The sequence below is a fragment of the Salvelinus alpinus genome, chromosome 17, assembly GCF_045679555.1.
Source record: "Salvelinus alpinus chromosome 17, SLU_Salpinus.1, whole genome shotgun sequence".
NCBI classification, from domain to species: Eukaryota; Metazoa; Chordata; class Actinopteri; order Salmoniformes; family Salmonidae; genus Salvelinus; species Salvelinus alpinus.
Genome location: NC_092102.1, coordinates 6,531,715 through 6,541,785, shown reverse-complemented (window position 1 = coordinate 6,541,785; position 10,071 = coordinate 6,531,715). Strand labels below are relative to the sequence as shown.

At 43.9% G+C, this 10,071-nt stretch overlaps 1 long non-coding RNA gene across 1 annotated transcript; it reads right to left on the bottom strand.

Moving 5' to 3' along the window:
- Window positions 1-3,343: 3,343 nt before the first annotated feature.
- Window positions 3,344-4,804, bottom strand: LOC139543233 (uncharacterized). The gene is made up of 3 exons (XR_011668628.1): window positions 4,741-4,804; window positions 3,755-3,892; window positions 3,344-3,461 (listed from the first exon to the last, which is right to left on the bottom strand). It is a non-coding gene; the product is annotated as an uncharacterized lncRNA (long non-coding RNA).
- Between the last annotated feature and the right edge of the window lie 5,267 nt (window positions 4,805-10,071).

Below are 10,071 nucleotides of genomic sequence, written 5' to 3'. Positions count from 1 at the left end.
CTCTGTGGGTGTGAATCACTATGACCTCTCCCTCTGCCTGCCATTTGGCTGATCAGAAGCCTTCTGCTCTTTCTTGCTCACATGAACAGGAGGAATTGCCTCTGGGGTAACCTCCTCCTCTATCTAACGCCTCTTCCACCTCCTCTTTCTGACTGTGTTCGACTGAGGTGACTGAGGTCACTCGTTCTCTCTCCCTGGGTGTTGGATAGTTCCTCCTCTGTGTCTTTGTGAGTTTGGAGGGAGTTATCCTGTTTCGGCTCCCTCTAAGGGTGTGCACCGTAATCTCTTTCGGTGTGTTGAGGGGTTCAGTGGTTTTGGAGGGAGTCTGAAGTTCGATCTCTAGCGATGAGTGTGGGGGCTGTACCGTGGTGGTGTCCCCCTCCCTCCTAAGGAGGAGCCACTGAGACATGTGATGAGGCCAAGGAAGATCACTATGCAAGGACGGGATAGGACACATCACAACACTGCTGCTCATTCATATTCAAACACACCTCAGAGTACAGACACAAACATGGACGCCCCCCCCCCTCCCCCACACATACAATGAACTTAACTGTACATATCAGAATCATACATTCGACAGCCACCTCTTCCCCCACATGTATTGATCCCCCACCTCAAACATGTTGAGTCAATTCCAGATGCTGGAATGGTGCTGGAATGCAGGTGCAGTAGGGCCTAGTATGTATTGATTTGATACCATGTGTACCCCATATCCTGTGTTTGTGTTGATGTTTTTTAAACATCACATTGTCACATTGAGTCACATTGAGATTAAACATCTATTTTACAAGAGTGCCCTGTACAAGATGAAGTCATATTGAACAACTACCAGAGAGAACCTTCTCTACATAGGAATTGCATACCATATTTTTTTTTATATACATCAAAATAATACTTTATTGTCAATCAGCATTTACTTACTTAGATAAGGCCTCAACAAGGCCCCAGTTAATGGTTGAAAATAACTTATTTCAAATATTAATAACACCTGCTCTTTCAATGACATATGCTGACCAGGTGAATCCAGGTTAAAGCTATAATCACTTATGGATGTCACTAGTTAAATCCACTTAAATCAGTATAGATAAAGAGGAGGAGACAGGTTTAAAAAAATATTGTAAGGCTTGAGACAAGGATTGTGTATGTGTGCCATTCAGAGGGTGAATGGGCAAGACAAAATATATACGTGTCTTTCAATGGGGCATGGTAGTAGGTGCCAGGGGTACCAGTTTGTGTCAAGAACTGCAACGCTGCTGGGTTTTTTACACTCAACAGTTTCCCGTGTGTATCAAGAATGGTCCACCACTCAAAAGACATACAGCCAACTTGACACAACTGTGGGAAGCATTGGAGTCAACATGGGCCAGCATCCCTGTGAATGTGTTGTACACTCAGTACATTAATAGTATTGGTACCGTGTTCTTGCCGTAACCTGTAAAGCTGGAGCAGCCTGCGAGGCAGGGGGAGGTGTAGATGATGCCGTTGTCTGAACACACAGGGTCCCTCTCCCCAGCCAAGCAGGAGCAGTCTCTGTTACACTCTGACAACAGGCTGCCATCGTACACCAGGGGACCTGTGGAACAGAGAAAATGGCTGGCAATAATGATGTTTAAATAATTGTTGCTGAACTATCATTGACATAGGCACAGTGACAAAACAGTCAGGAATCCTGGCTCAGTAACAACCATACTGTATATTCCCACAAGAGGGAGCCCTGGCACAAGCCCATTTGTGTTTTGGTCTAACTCTCCCTCATATTCCACTGATCAAAACTTTTGTTTTTATCAACCCACCAACCCACCCACCCACCCACCCACCCACCAACCAACCAATCGGATGTCATATTTACACGTTGTAGGACACGGTCAGACCAGCGACCTTAACGTTGTCACACTTAGTGCCAGATGGAGGAGGAGGTAGGCCATGAAGGAGGTGACGAAAGACAGCTGGGCTCCAGACACAACGCCAAGCTTATACCTCTTCATCAGTAGACCTCCCAGGAATATCCCCACCGCACCCACAGGCAGGTTCAACTCACCTGGAAAGGTTATACTCACACATCTTTAGTGCTACCAGTGTGCTGGAGTTTCATTTCCACTCATGTTCAACAAACCTACAGGGGATGGGAGAGATGCCATTCAACATCAGTACTGACAGGAGGGAACAGTTCAGTTGGAGCATGTCCAGGTTTCTATGGCTTCGTTGAGACAGGCTGCCCAATTCAGTACTTTTTTTGAGTAATTGGTCTTTTGAGCAATCAGATATGCTCTGAAAAAGAGCTGATGCGAAAATATCTAATGTGATTGGTCAAAAGACCAATTAGTGAAAAAAATATCATAATTGGGCTGCCTGTCTAAACGCATCCCTTGTCTCTCTGTCTGACCCAAACTTCAGTCCTTGCATCGATTACAGAGGGCTGAAAAGGATTACGATCAAGAATTGTTACCCCCTACCCGATGTCCGCCGCCTTGGAGTTGGCCCTAGGAGCCCAATTCTTCACCAAACTGGACCTCCGCAACACTTAAAATCTGGTGAGAATCAGGGAGCGAGATGAGTGGAAAACTGCCTTCAACACCCCTAGTGGTCACTGAGTATTTAGTCATGACCTTCGGAATATCGAACTCACCGGCAGTCTTTCAAGCATTGATCAATGACACTCTTAGGGATTTGTTGAATCGGTTCGTCTTTGTTAACCTCGACGACATCCTGATCTTCTCCAAAAACCCTTCCGGAACACATACAGCCCTGTCCCACCTCACTCAAGCAGGTTTTTGCTGGAATCCCGAGGCTGACAGGGCATTCATAGAGCTCAAGGGACGTTTCACCTTCGGACCCATCCTCGTTCATCCTGATACTACACGCCCCTTTGTGATAGAGGTGGACGCCTCGGACACCGGAGCTGGTGCGGTCCTTTCACAGCGGAACGAGGAGGACAAGAAACTGCACCCATGCGCCTTTCTCTCCAAGCGGTTCTCGACCAGCGGAAGGCAACTACGATGTAGGCAACCGGGAGCTCTTGGCAGTTAAGTGGGCCCTTGAAGGGGCGGAGACACTGGTTGGAACCACTGCTTCATCTTCTGGTCTTTTCTCTGCACCTGGGTCCAACTTTACCACATCACAGTTAAAGCATCTCTTAATCCCTTCTCTTAACATGTATGACCCCAAAACATAATCAAGCAGCTGACCAATTACGCAAGACTTTAGTTCTATGTTAACTGAGATTAATCAATAACTGGATACATTTCTTTATTTCTAAAGTGACACTATTCTCCGCATTGGAGTTTCTCTAGAAGCACAAGTTTAACCAGTGTTTCAGTTGTTTTACCGTCCCATGAAGAAGTGTGGCAGGCCTGTGAGGAAGGATCCTACAGCCATGAGGATACAGCCCATAGCAATGAGCCTGGGCCGGTGCAGCTTCGCCCCAAAATGGCTGACCACAGCCAGGAACAGCAGGTTACCTGCAAGAAACCACCACACTACAGTAGCCAGGAATCGCAAATTATAAACACAGTTTTTTTGTTAACTAAAAATGGCATATCAGTTTGGATACTAGGCTGCAACAACATAGCATCACATAAAACAATGTTAGATGTTTGACAGTAGAGTCATGGACAAACACCAGTCAATCAATTAATAGGAACAACTATAAAACTGGACAGTATTGTGAGCAGACTCTGATAGAACCACAAAAAAATGGATCATACTGTATAATGTATTGAACTCTCAAGCAACTCAATGCTATTGTTGATACCCATCTCAAAGCTGCCGTCTATGAGTCCGATGAGAGAGCTGGACAGGTCAAAGTGTCTCTCTGAGTGATGGCACTCTTCATGTATGTCCCTGACAGAGCTTTGGTGAAGGAGGCAAATGACAGGGCCACGATGAACTGCTGACAAACACAAGAGAGAGAACATTAGTGTGTGTTTGTCCGTGTGTATGTGCATGCATGTGCAGACAGAGTGCATGTGTAGCTGAGGTGGCCTGCAATAGTAAAAAGAACGAACACAAGTTTACGTCTGCAAGGTTCTGGCGCTTTCTTTATTCTGAATAATGTTTTTTTTCTCTTGTTCAATTGTCTATTTTCTTGTTAGTACTTTGAAAATATTCACATCAAACAAGTGTGCACTTTACCTAAAGCAGAATTCAAAAATGTTCCACAAATAACCCTGTCTTAGTGTATGGTTTCACATGAAAACCACAATGTATTTCACATTCATACAATAGAAACACCTATATATGAAAACATAACTGAATGTTTTTCTATATACCGCTACCTCTATAAAAAACGGACAACAATACATTCAGCTTTAAGATATTGGCACCTCCACAAATTCGTCTCTCTCTCACTGTATGCACTAAAAGTCCACCAGACTGAGCGTGCTCGGGTCAGTTTACCAGCTAGTGAGCACAATTTTACACAAAACCAATAACATGTAAAACCAACGCAGAAATCCCTAACAAATGGATTCTTTATAAAAAATCTCCTAGACAAAACCCAGTACAAGTAAGCTACTCAGTAAACATAGTCCCTGTGACTCGTAAATCGTTTTTTACCTCAGCTAGCATCAAGCTAACATATTCTCTCACTCAATGTAATTCACGTTCTTCTCTCACTCAGTTCGACACAAAGCCAAAACAAAACCTTTCCTAACGTGATAATATCTTGACAAAGTTGTTAAATAGCATGTTATTACATATTGTGTATATATTTGAACGTTTAGAAGTTCTGTTACACACCTGTAATAGTAAAAAGAACAGACACAGTTTACCTCTGTAAAGTTCTGATCCTTATTCTGCAGAATGGTGCGCGCTTGGCCAGAACTTGCTGTTTCTCCTGCTACAACAGTGCAACAGCGCCATCTATTGGCCTGATGGACTGCTAACGCTAAAGTATGTAGAAATGACCATTTAGATTAATTAAGACATATACATAAACAATCTTTGAGGTTCTTCCATGTTCCTTTCCATGTATTTTCCATTTTACTTTCCCTCAGTCCTTTTCACTTTCCTTGGCAAAATCATATCAAATCAAATGTATTTTATAGCCCTTCTTACATCAGCTGATATCTCAAAGTGCTGTACAGAAACCCAGCCTAAAACCCCAAACAGCAAGCAATGCAGGTGTAGAAGCACGGTGGCTAGGAAAAACTCCCTAGAAAGGCCAAAACCTAGAAAGAAACATAGAGAGGAACCAGGCTATGAGGGGTGGCCAGTCCTCTTCTGGCTGTGCCGGGTGGAGATTATAACAGAACATGGCCAAGATGTTCAAATGTTCATAAATGACCAGCATGGTCAAATAATAATAATCACAGTAGTTGTCGAGGGTGCAGCAAGTCAGCACCTCAGGAGTAAATGTCAGTTGGCTTTTCATAGCCGATCATTGAGAGTATCTCTACCGCTCCTGCTGTCTCCAGAGAGTTGAAAACAGCAGGTCTGGGACAGTTAGCACATCCAGTGAACAGGTCAGGGTTCCATAGCCGCAGGCAGAACAGTTGAAACTGGAGCAGCAGCACAGCCAGGTGGACTGGAGACAGCAAGGAGTCATCATGCCAAGTAGTCCTGAGGCATGGTCCTAGGGCTCAGGTCCCCCGAGAGAAAGAAAGAAAGAAAGAGAGAAAGAGAGAATTAGAGAGAGCATACTTAAATTCACACAGGACACTGGAGAAATACTCCAGATATAACAGACTGACCCTAGCCCCCCAACACATAAACTACTGCAGCATAAATACTGGAGGCTGAGACAGGAGGGGTCAGGAGATACTGTGGCCCCATCCGATGATACCCCGGACAGGGCCAAACAGGCAGGATATAACCCCACCCACTTTGCCAAAGCACAGCCCCCACACCACTAGAGGGACATCTTCAACCACCAAACTTACCATCCTGAGACAAGGCCGAGTATAGCCCACAAAGATCTCCGCCACTGCACAACCCAAGGGTGGGCGCCAACCCAGACAGGAAGACCACGTCAGTGACTCAACCCACTTAAGTGACGCACCCATCCTAGGGACGGCATGGAAGAGCACCAGTAAGCCAGTGACTCGGACCCTGTAATAGGGTTAGAGGCAGAGAATCACAGTGGAGAGAGGGGAACCGGCTAGGCAGAGACCCCAAGGGCGGTTCGTTGCTCCAGTGCCTTTCCGTTCACCTTCACACTCCTGGGCCAGACTACATTCAATCATAGGACCTACTGAAGACATGAGTCTTCAATAAAGTCTTAAAGGTTGAGACCGAGTCTACGTCTCTCACATGAGTAGGCAGACTATTCCATAAAAATGGAGCTCTATAGGAGAAAGCCCTGCCTCCAGCTGTTTCGCTTAGAAATTCTAGGGACAATTAGGAGGCCTGAGTCTTGTGACCGTAGCGTACGTGTAGGTATGTACGGCAGGACCAAATCGGAACGATAGGTAGGAGATAGCCCATGTAATGCTTTGTAAGTTAGCAGTAAAACCTTGAAATCAGCCCTTGCCTTAACAGAAAGCCATTTAGTGCTTTATCCGGGTAGCCGGAAAGTAGAGCATTGCAGTAGTCTAACCTAGAAGTAACAAAAGCATGGATACATTTTTCTGCGTCAATTTTGGACGGAAAATGTCTGATCTTTGCAATGTTACGCAGATGGAAAAAAGCTGTCCTTGAAACAATCTTGATATGTTCGTCAAAAGAGAGATCAGGGTCCAGAGTAACGCCGAGGTCCTTCACAGTTTTATTTGAGACGACTGTACAACCATCAAGATTAATTGTCAGATTCAACAGAAGATCTCTTTGTTTCTTAGGACCTAGAACAAGCATCTCTGTTTTGTCCGAGTTTAAAAGTAGAAAGTTTGCAGCCATCCACTTCCTTCTGTCTGAAACACAGGCTTCCAGTGAGGGCAATTTTGGGGCTTCACCATGTTTCATTGAAATGTACAGCTGTGTGTCATCCGCATAGCAGTGAAAGTTAACATTATGTTTTCGAATGACATCCCCAAGAGGTAAAATATATAGTGAAAACAATAGTGGTCCTAAAATGGAACCTTGAGGAACACCGAAATTTACAGTTGATTTGTCAGAGGACAAACCATTCACAGAGACAAACTGATATCTTCCCGACAGATAAGATCTAAACCAGGCCAGAACCTGTCCGTGTAGACCAATTTGGGTTTCCAATCTCTCCAAAAAAATGTTGCGATCGATGGTATCAAAAGCAGCACTAAGGTCTAGGAGCACGAGGACAGATGCAGAGCCTCGGTCTGACGCCATTAAAAGGTCTTTTACAAGTGCAGTCTCAGTGCTATGATGGGGTCTAAAACCAGACTGAAGCACTTTGTATACATTGTTTGTCTTCAGGAAGGCAGTGAGTTGCTGCGCAACAGCTTTTTCTAACATTTTTGAGGGGAATGGGAGACTCGATATAGGCAGATAGTTTTTTATATTTTCTGGGTCAATGTTTGGCTTTTTCAAGAGAGGCTTTATAACTGCCACTTTTAGTGAGTTTGGTACACATCAGGTGGATAGAGAGCCGTTTATTATGTTCAACATAGGAGGGCCAAGCACAGGAAGCAGCTCTTACAGTAGTTTGTTCAGTTTGTTCAGAAATGTGGTGGGTACTCTCTTCGTTCGCTGGACTTTATCCTGCTAACTGTTCCAAATGTCCGAACTGAATTTGGTAAAAGGGCTTTTATGTACTCTGCGCCATCGTCTTGGAACACCTTACAAAATAATTTTAAACTGGAAGAACTTGTCCCGATTGGTGTTTTTAAATCACTGATGAAGGTTTTTGAGGCTGATTCCCTGACCTGTCAATGTTTTTAATTTGCTGTTTTTGATTTTGTTATACTCTTGTGAATTCAATGGTTTTTACTAGATAACTTGTAGTTTTTCATGTTGTTTCTCTGTAATTTTTGTAGATACCTTGGCCAGGACGCTCTTGAAAAAGAGATTTGAAATCTCAATGAGCCCTTCCTGGTTAAATAAAGGTTAAATAAAAAAATAAAAAAAGTTTAGTTGGAATAGGGTCCAGTATGCAGCTTGAGGGTTTAGAGGCCATGATTATTTTCATCATTGTGTCAAGAGATATAGTACTACAACAATTGAGTGTCTCCCTTGATCCTAGGTCCTGGCAGAGTTGTGCAGACTCAGGACAACTGAGCTTTGGAGGAATACGCAGATTTAAAGAGGAGTCCGTAATTTGCTTTCTAATGATCATGATCTTTTCCTCAAAGAAGTTCATGAATTTATTACTGCTGAAGTGAAAGCCATCCTCTCTTGGAGAATGCTGCTTTTTAGTTAGCTTTGCGACAGTATCAAAAATAAATGTTGGATTGTTCTTATTTTCCTCAATTAGGTTGGAAAAATAGGATGACCGAGTAGCTCTTCGATACTGCACGGTACTCTCTTTCCAAGCTAGTCGGAAGACTTCCAGTTTGGTGTGGCGCCATTTCCGTTCCAATTTTCTGGAAGCTTGCTTCAGAGCTCGGGTATTTTCTGTATACCAGGGAGCTAGTTTCTTATGACAAATGTTTTTAGTTTTTAGGGGTGCAACTGCATCTAGGGTATTGCGCAAGGTTAAATTGAGTTCCTCAGTTAGGTGGTTAACTGATTTTTGTCCTCTGACGTCCTTGGGTAGGCAGAGGGAGTCTGGAAGGGCATCAAGGAATATTTGGGTTGTCTGAGAATTTATAGCATGACTTTTGATGCTCCTTGGTTGGGGTCTGAGCAGATTATTTGTTGCGATTGCAAACGTAAACGTAACAGTGTATGATCGCTGGATGATTCGTTTTAAGTCTAATACTACGGGTAATGGAGTCGCCAATGATTAGGGTTTTCAACTTGTCAGAGCTAATGCTGGGAACCTTCGGCGTCTCAGACCCCGTAACGGGAGGAGTAGAGACCAGAGAAGGCTCGGCCTCAGACTCCGACTCGCTGCTTAGTGGGGAGAACCGGTTGAAAGTTTCTGTCGGCTGAATGAGTGACACCGGTTGAGCATTCCTACAGCATTTCCCTCCAGAAGCCATGAGAAAGTTGTCCGGCTGCGGGGACCGTGCGAGGGGATTTCTACTACTATTTGTACTTACTGGTGGCACAGACGCTGTTTCATCCTTTCCTACACTGAAATTACCCTTGCCTAACGATTGCGTCTGAAGCTGGGCTTGCAGCACAGCTATCCTCGCCGTAAGGCGATCGTTCTCCTGTATATTATGAGTACAGCGGCTGCAATTAGAAGGCATCATGTTAATGTTACTACTTAGCTTCGGCTGTTGGAGGTCTTGACAAACCATGTCCAGATAAAGCGTCCGGATTGAAAAAGTTGAAAGAAAAAAAGTTGAATGAGGGAAAAACTAAAAATATAAACGGAAATTAAAAACCGTAAAGTTGTCAGGTAGCAAAGTAAGGTTAGCAACAAAACGCACAGCAGCACGTAAACAAGTCTGCAAGTTGTGACCGGAAATGTCACAAAACAAGCTCTGTCTCAGTCAAGACTTATTCAGAGCCACCATGAATTGAAAGCAGCTTCTGACGGATTTTAAACTATTCAACAAATAGTTTTATAATGAAGCGTAGACCATACTAAACACCCTGGATTCTTTACACACACATTGAAAGGCAAAAATCTCAAATTTGGACTCATCAGACCAAAGGACAGATTTCAACCAGTCTAGGGTCCATTGCTCGTGTTTCTTGGCCCAAGCAAGTCTCTTCTTATTATTGGTGTCCGCCCTTTAGTAGTGGTTTCAATGGAGCAATTTGACCATGAAGGCCTGATTCACGCAGTCTCCTCTGAACAGTGCATGTTGAGATATGTGTGTTTCTTGAACTCTGTGAAGCATTTATTTGGGCTCCAATCTGAGGTGCAGTTAACTCTACTGAACTTATCCTCTGCAGCAGAGGTAACTCTGGGTTTTCCTTTCCTGTGGCAGTCCTCATGAGAGCCAGTTTCATCATAGCGCTTCATGGTTTTTGCGACTGCACTAGAAGAAACTTTCAAAGTTCTTGAAATTTTCCGTATTGACTGACCTTCATGTCTTATGTAAGGATGGACTGTTGTTTCTCTTTGCTTATTTGAGCTGTTCTTGGCATAAAATGGACTTG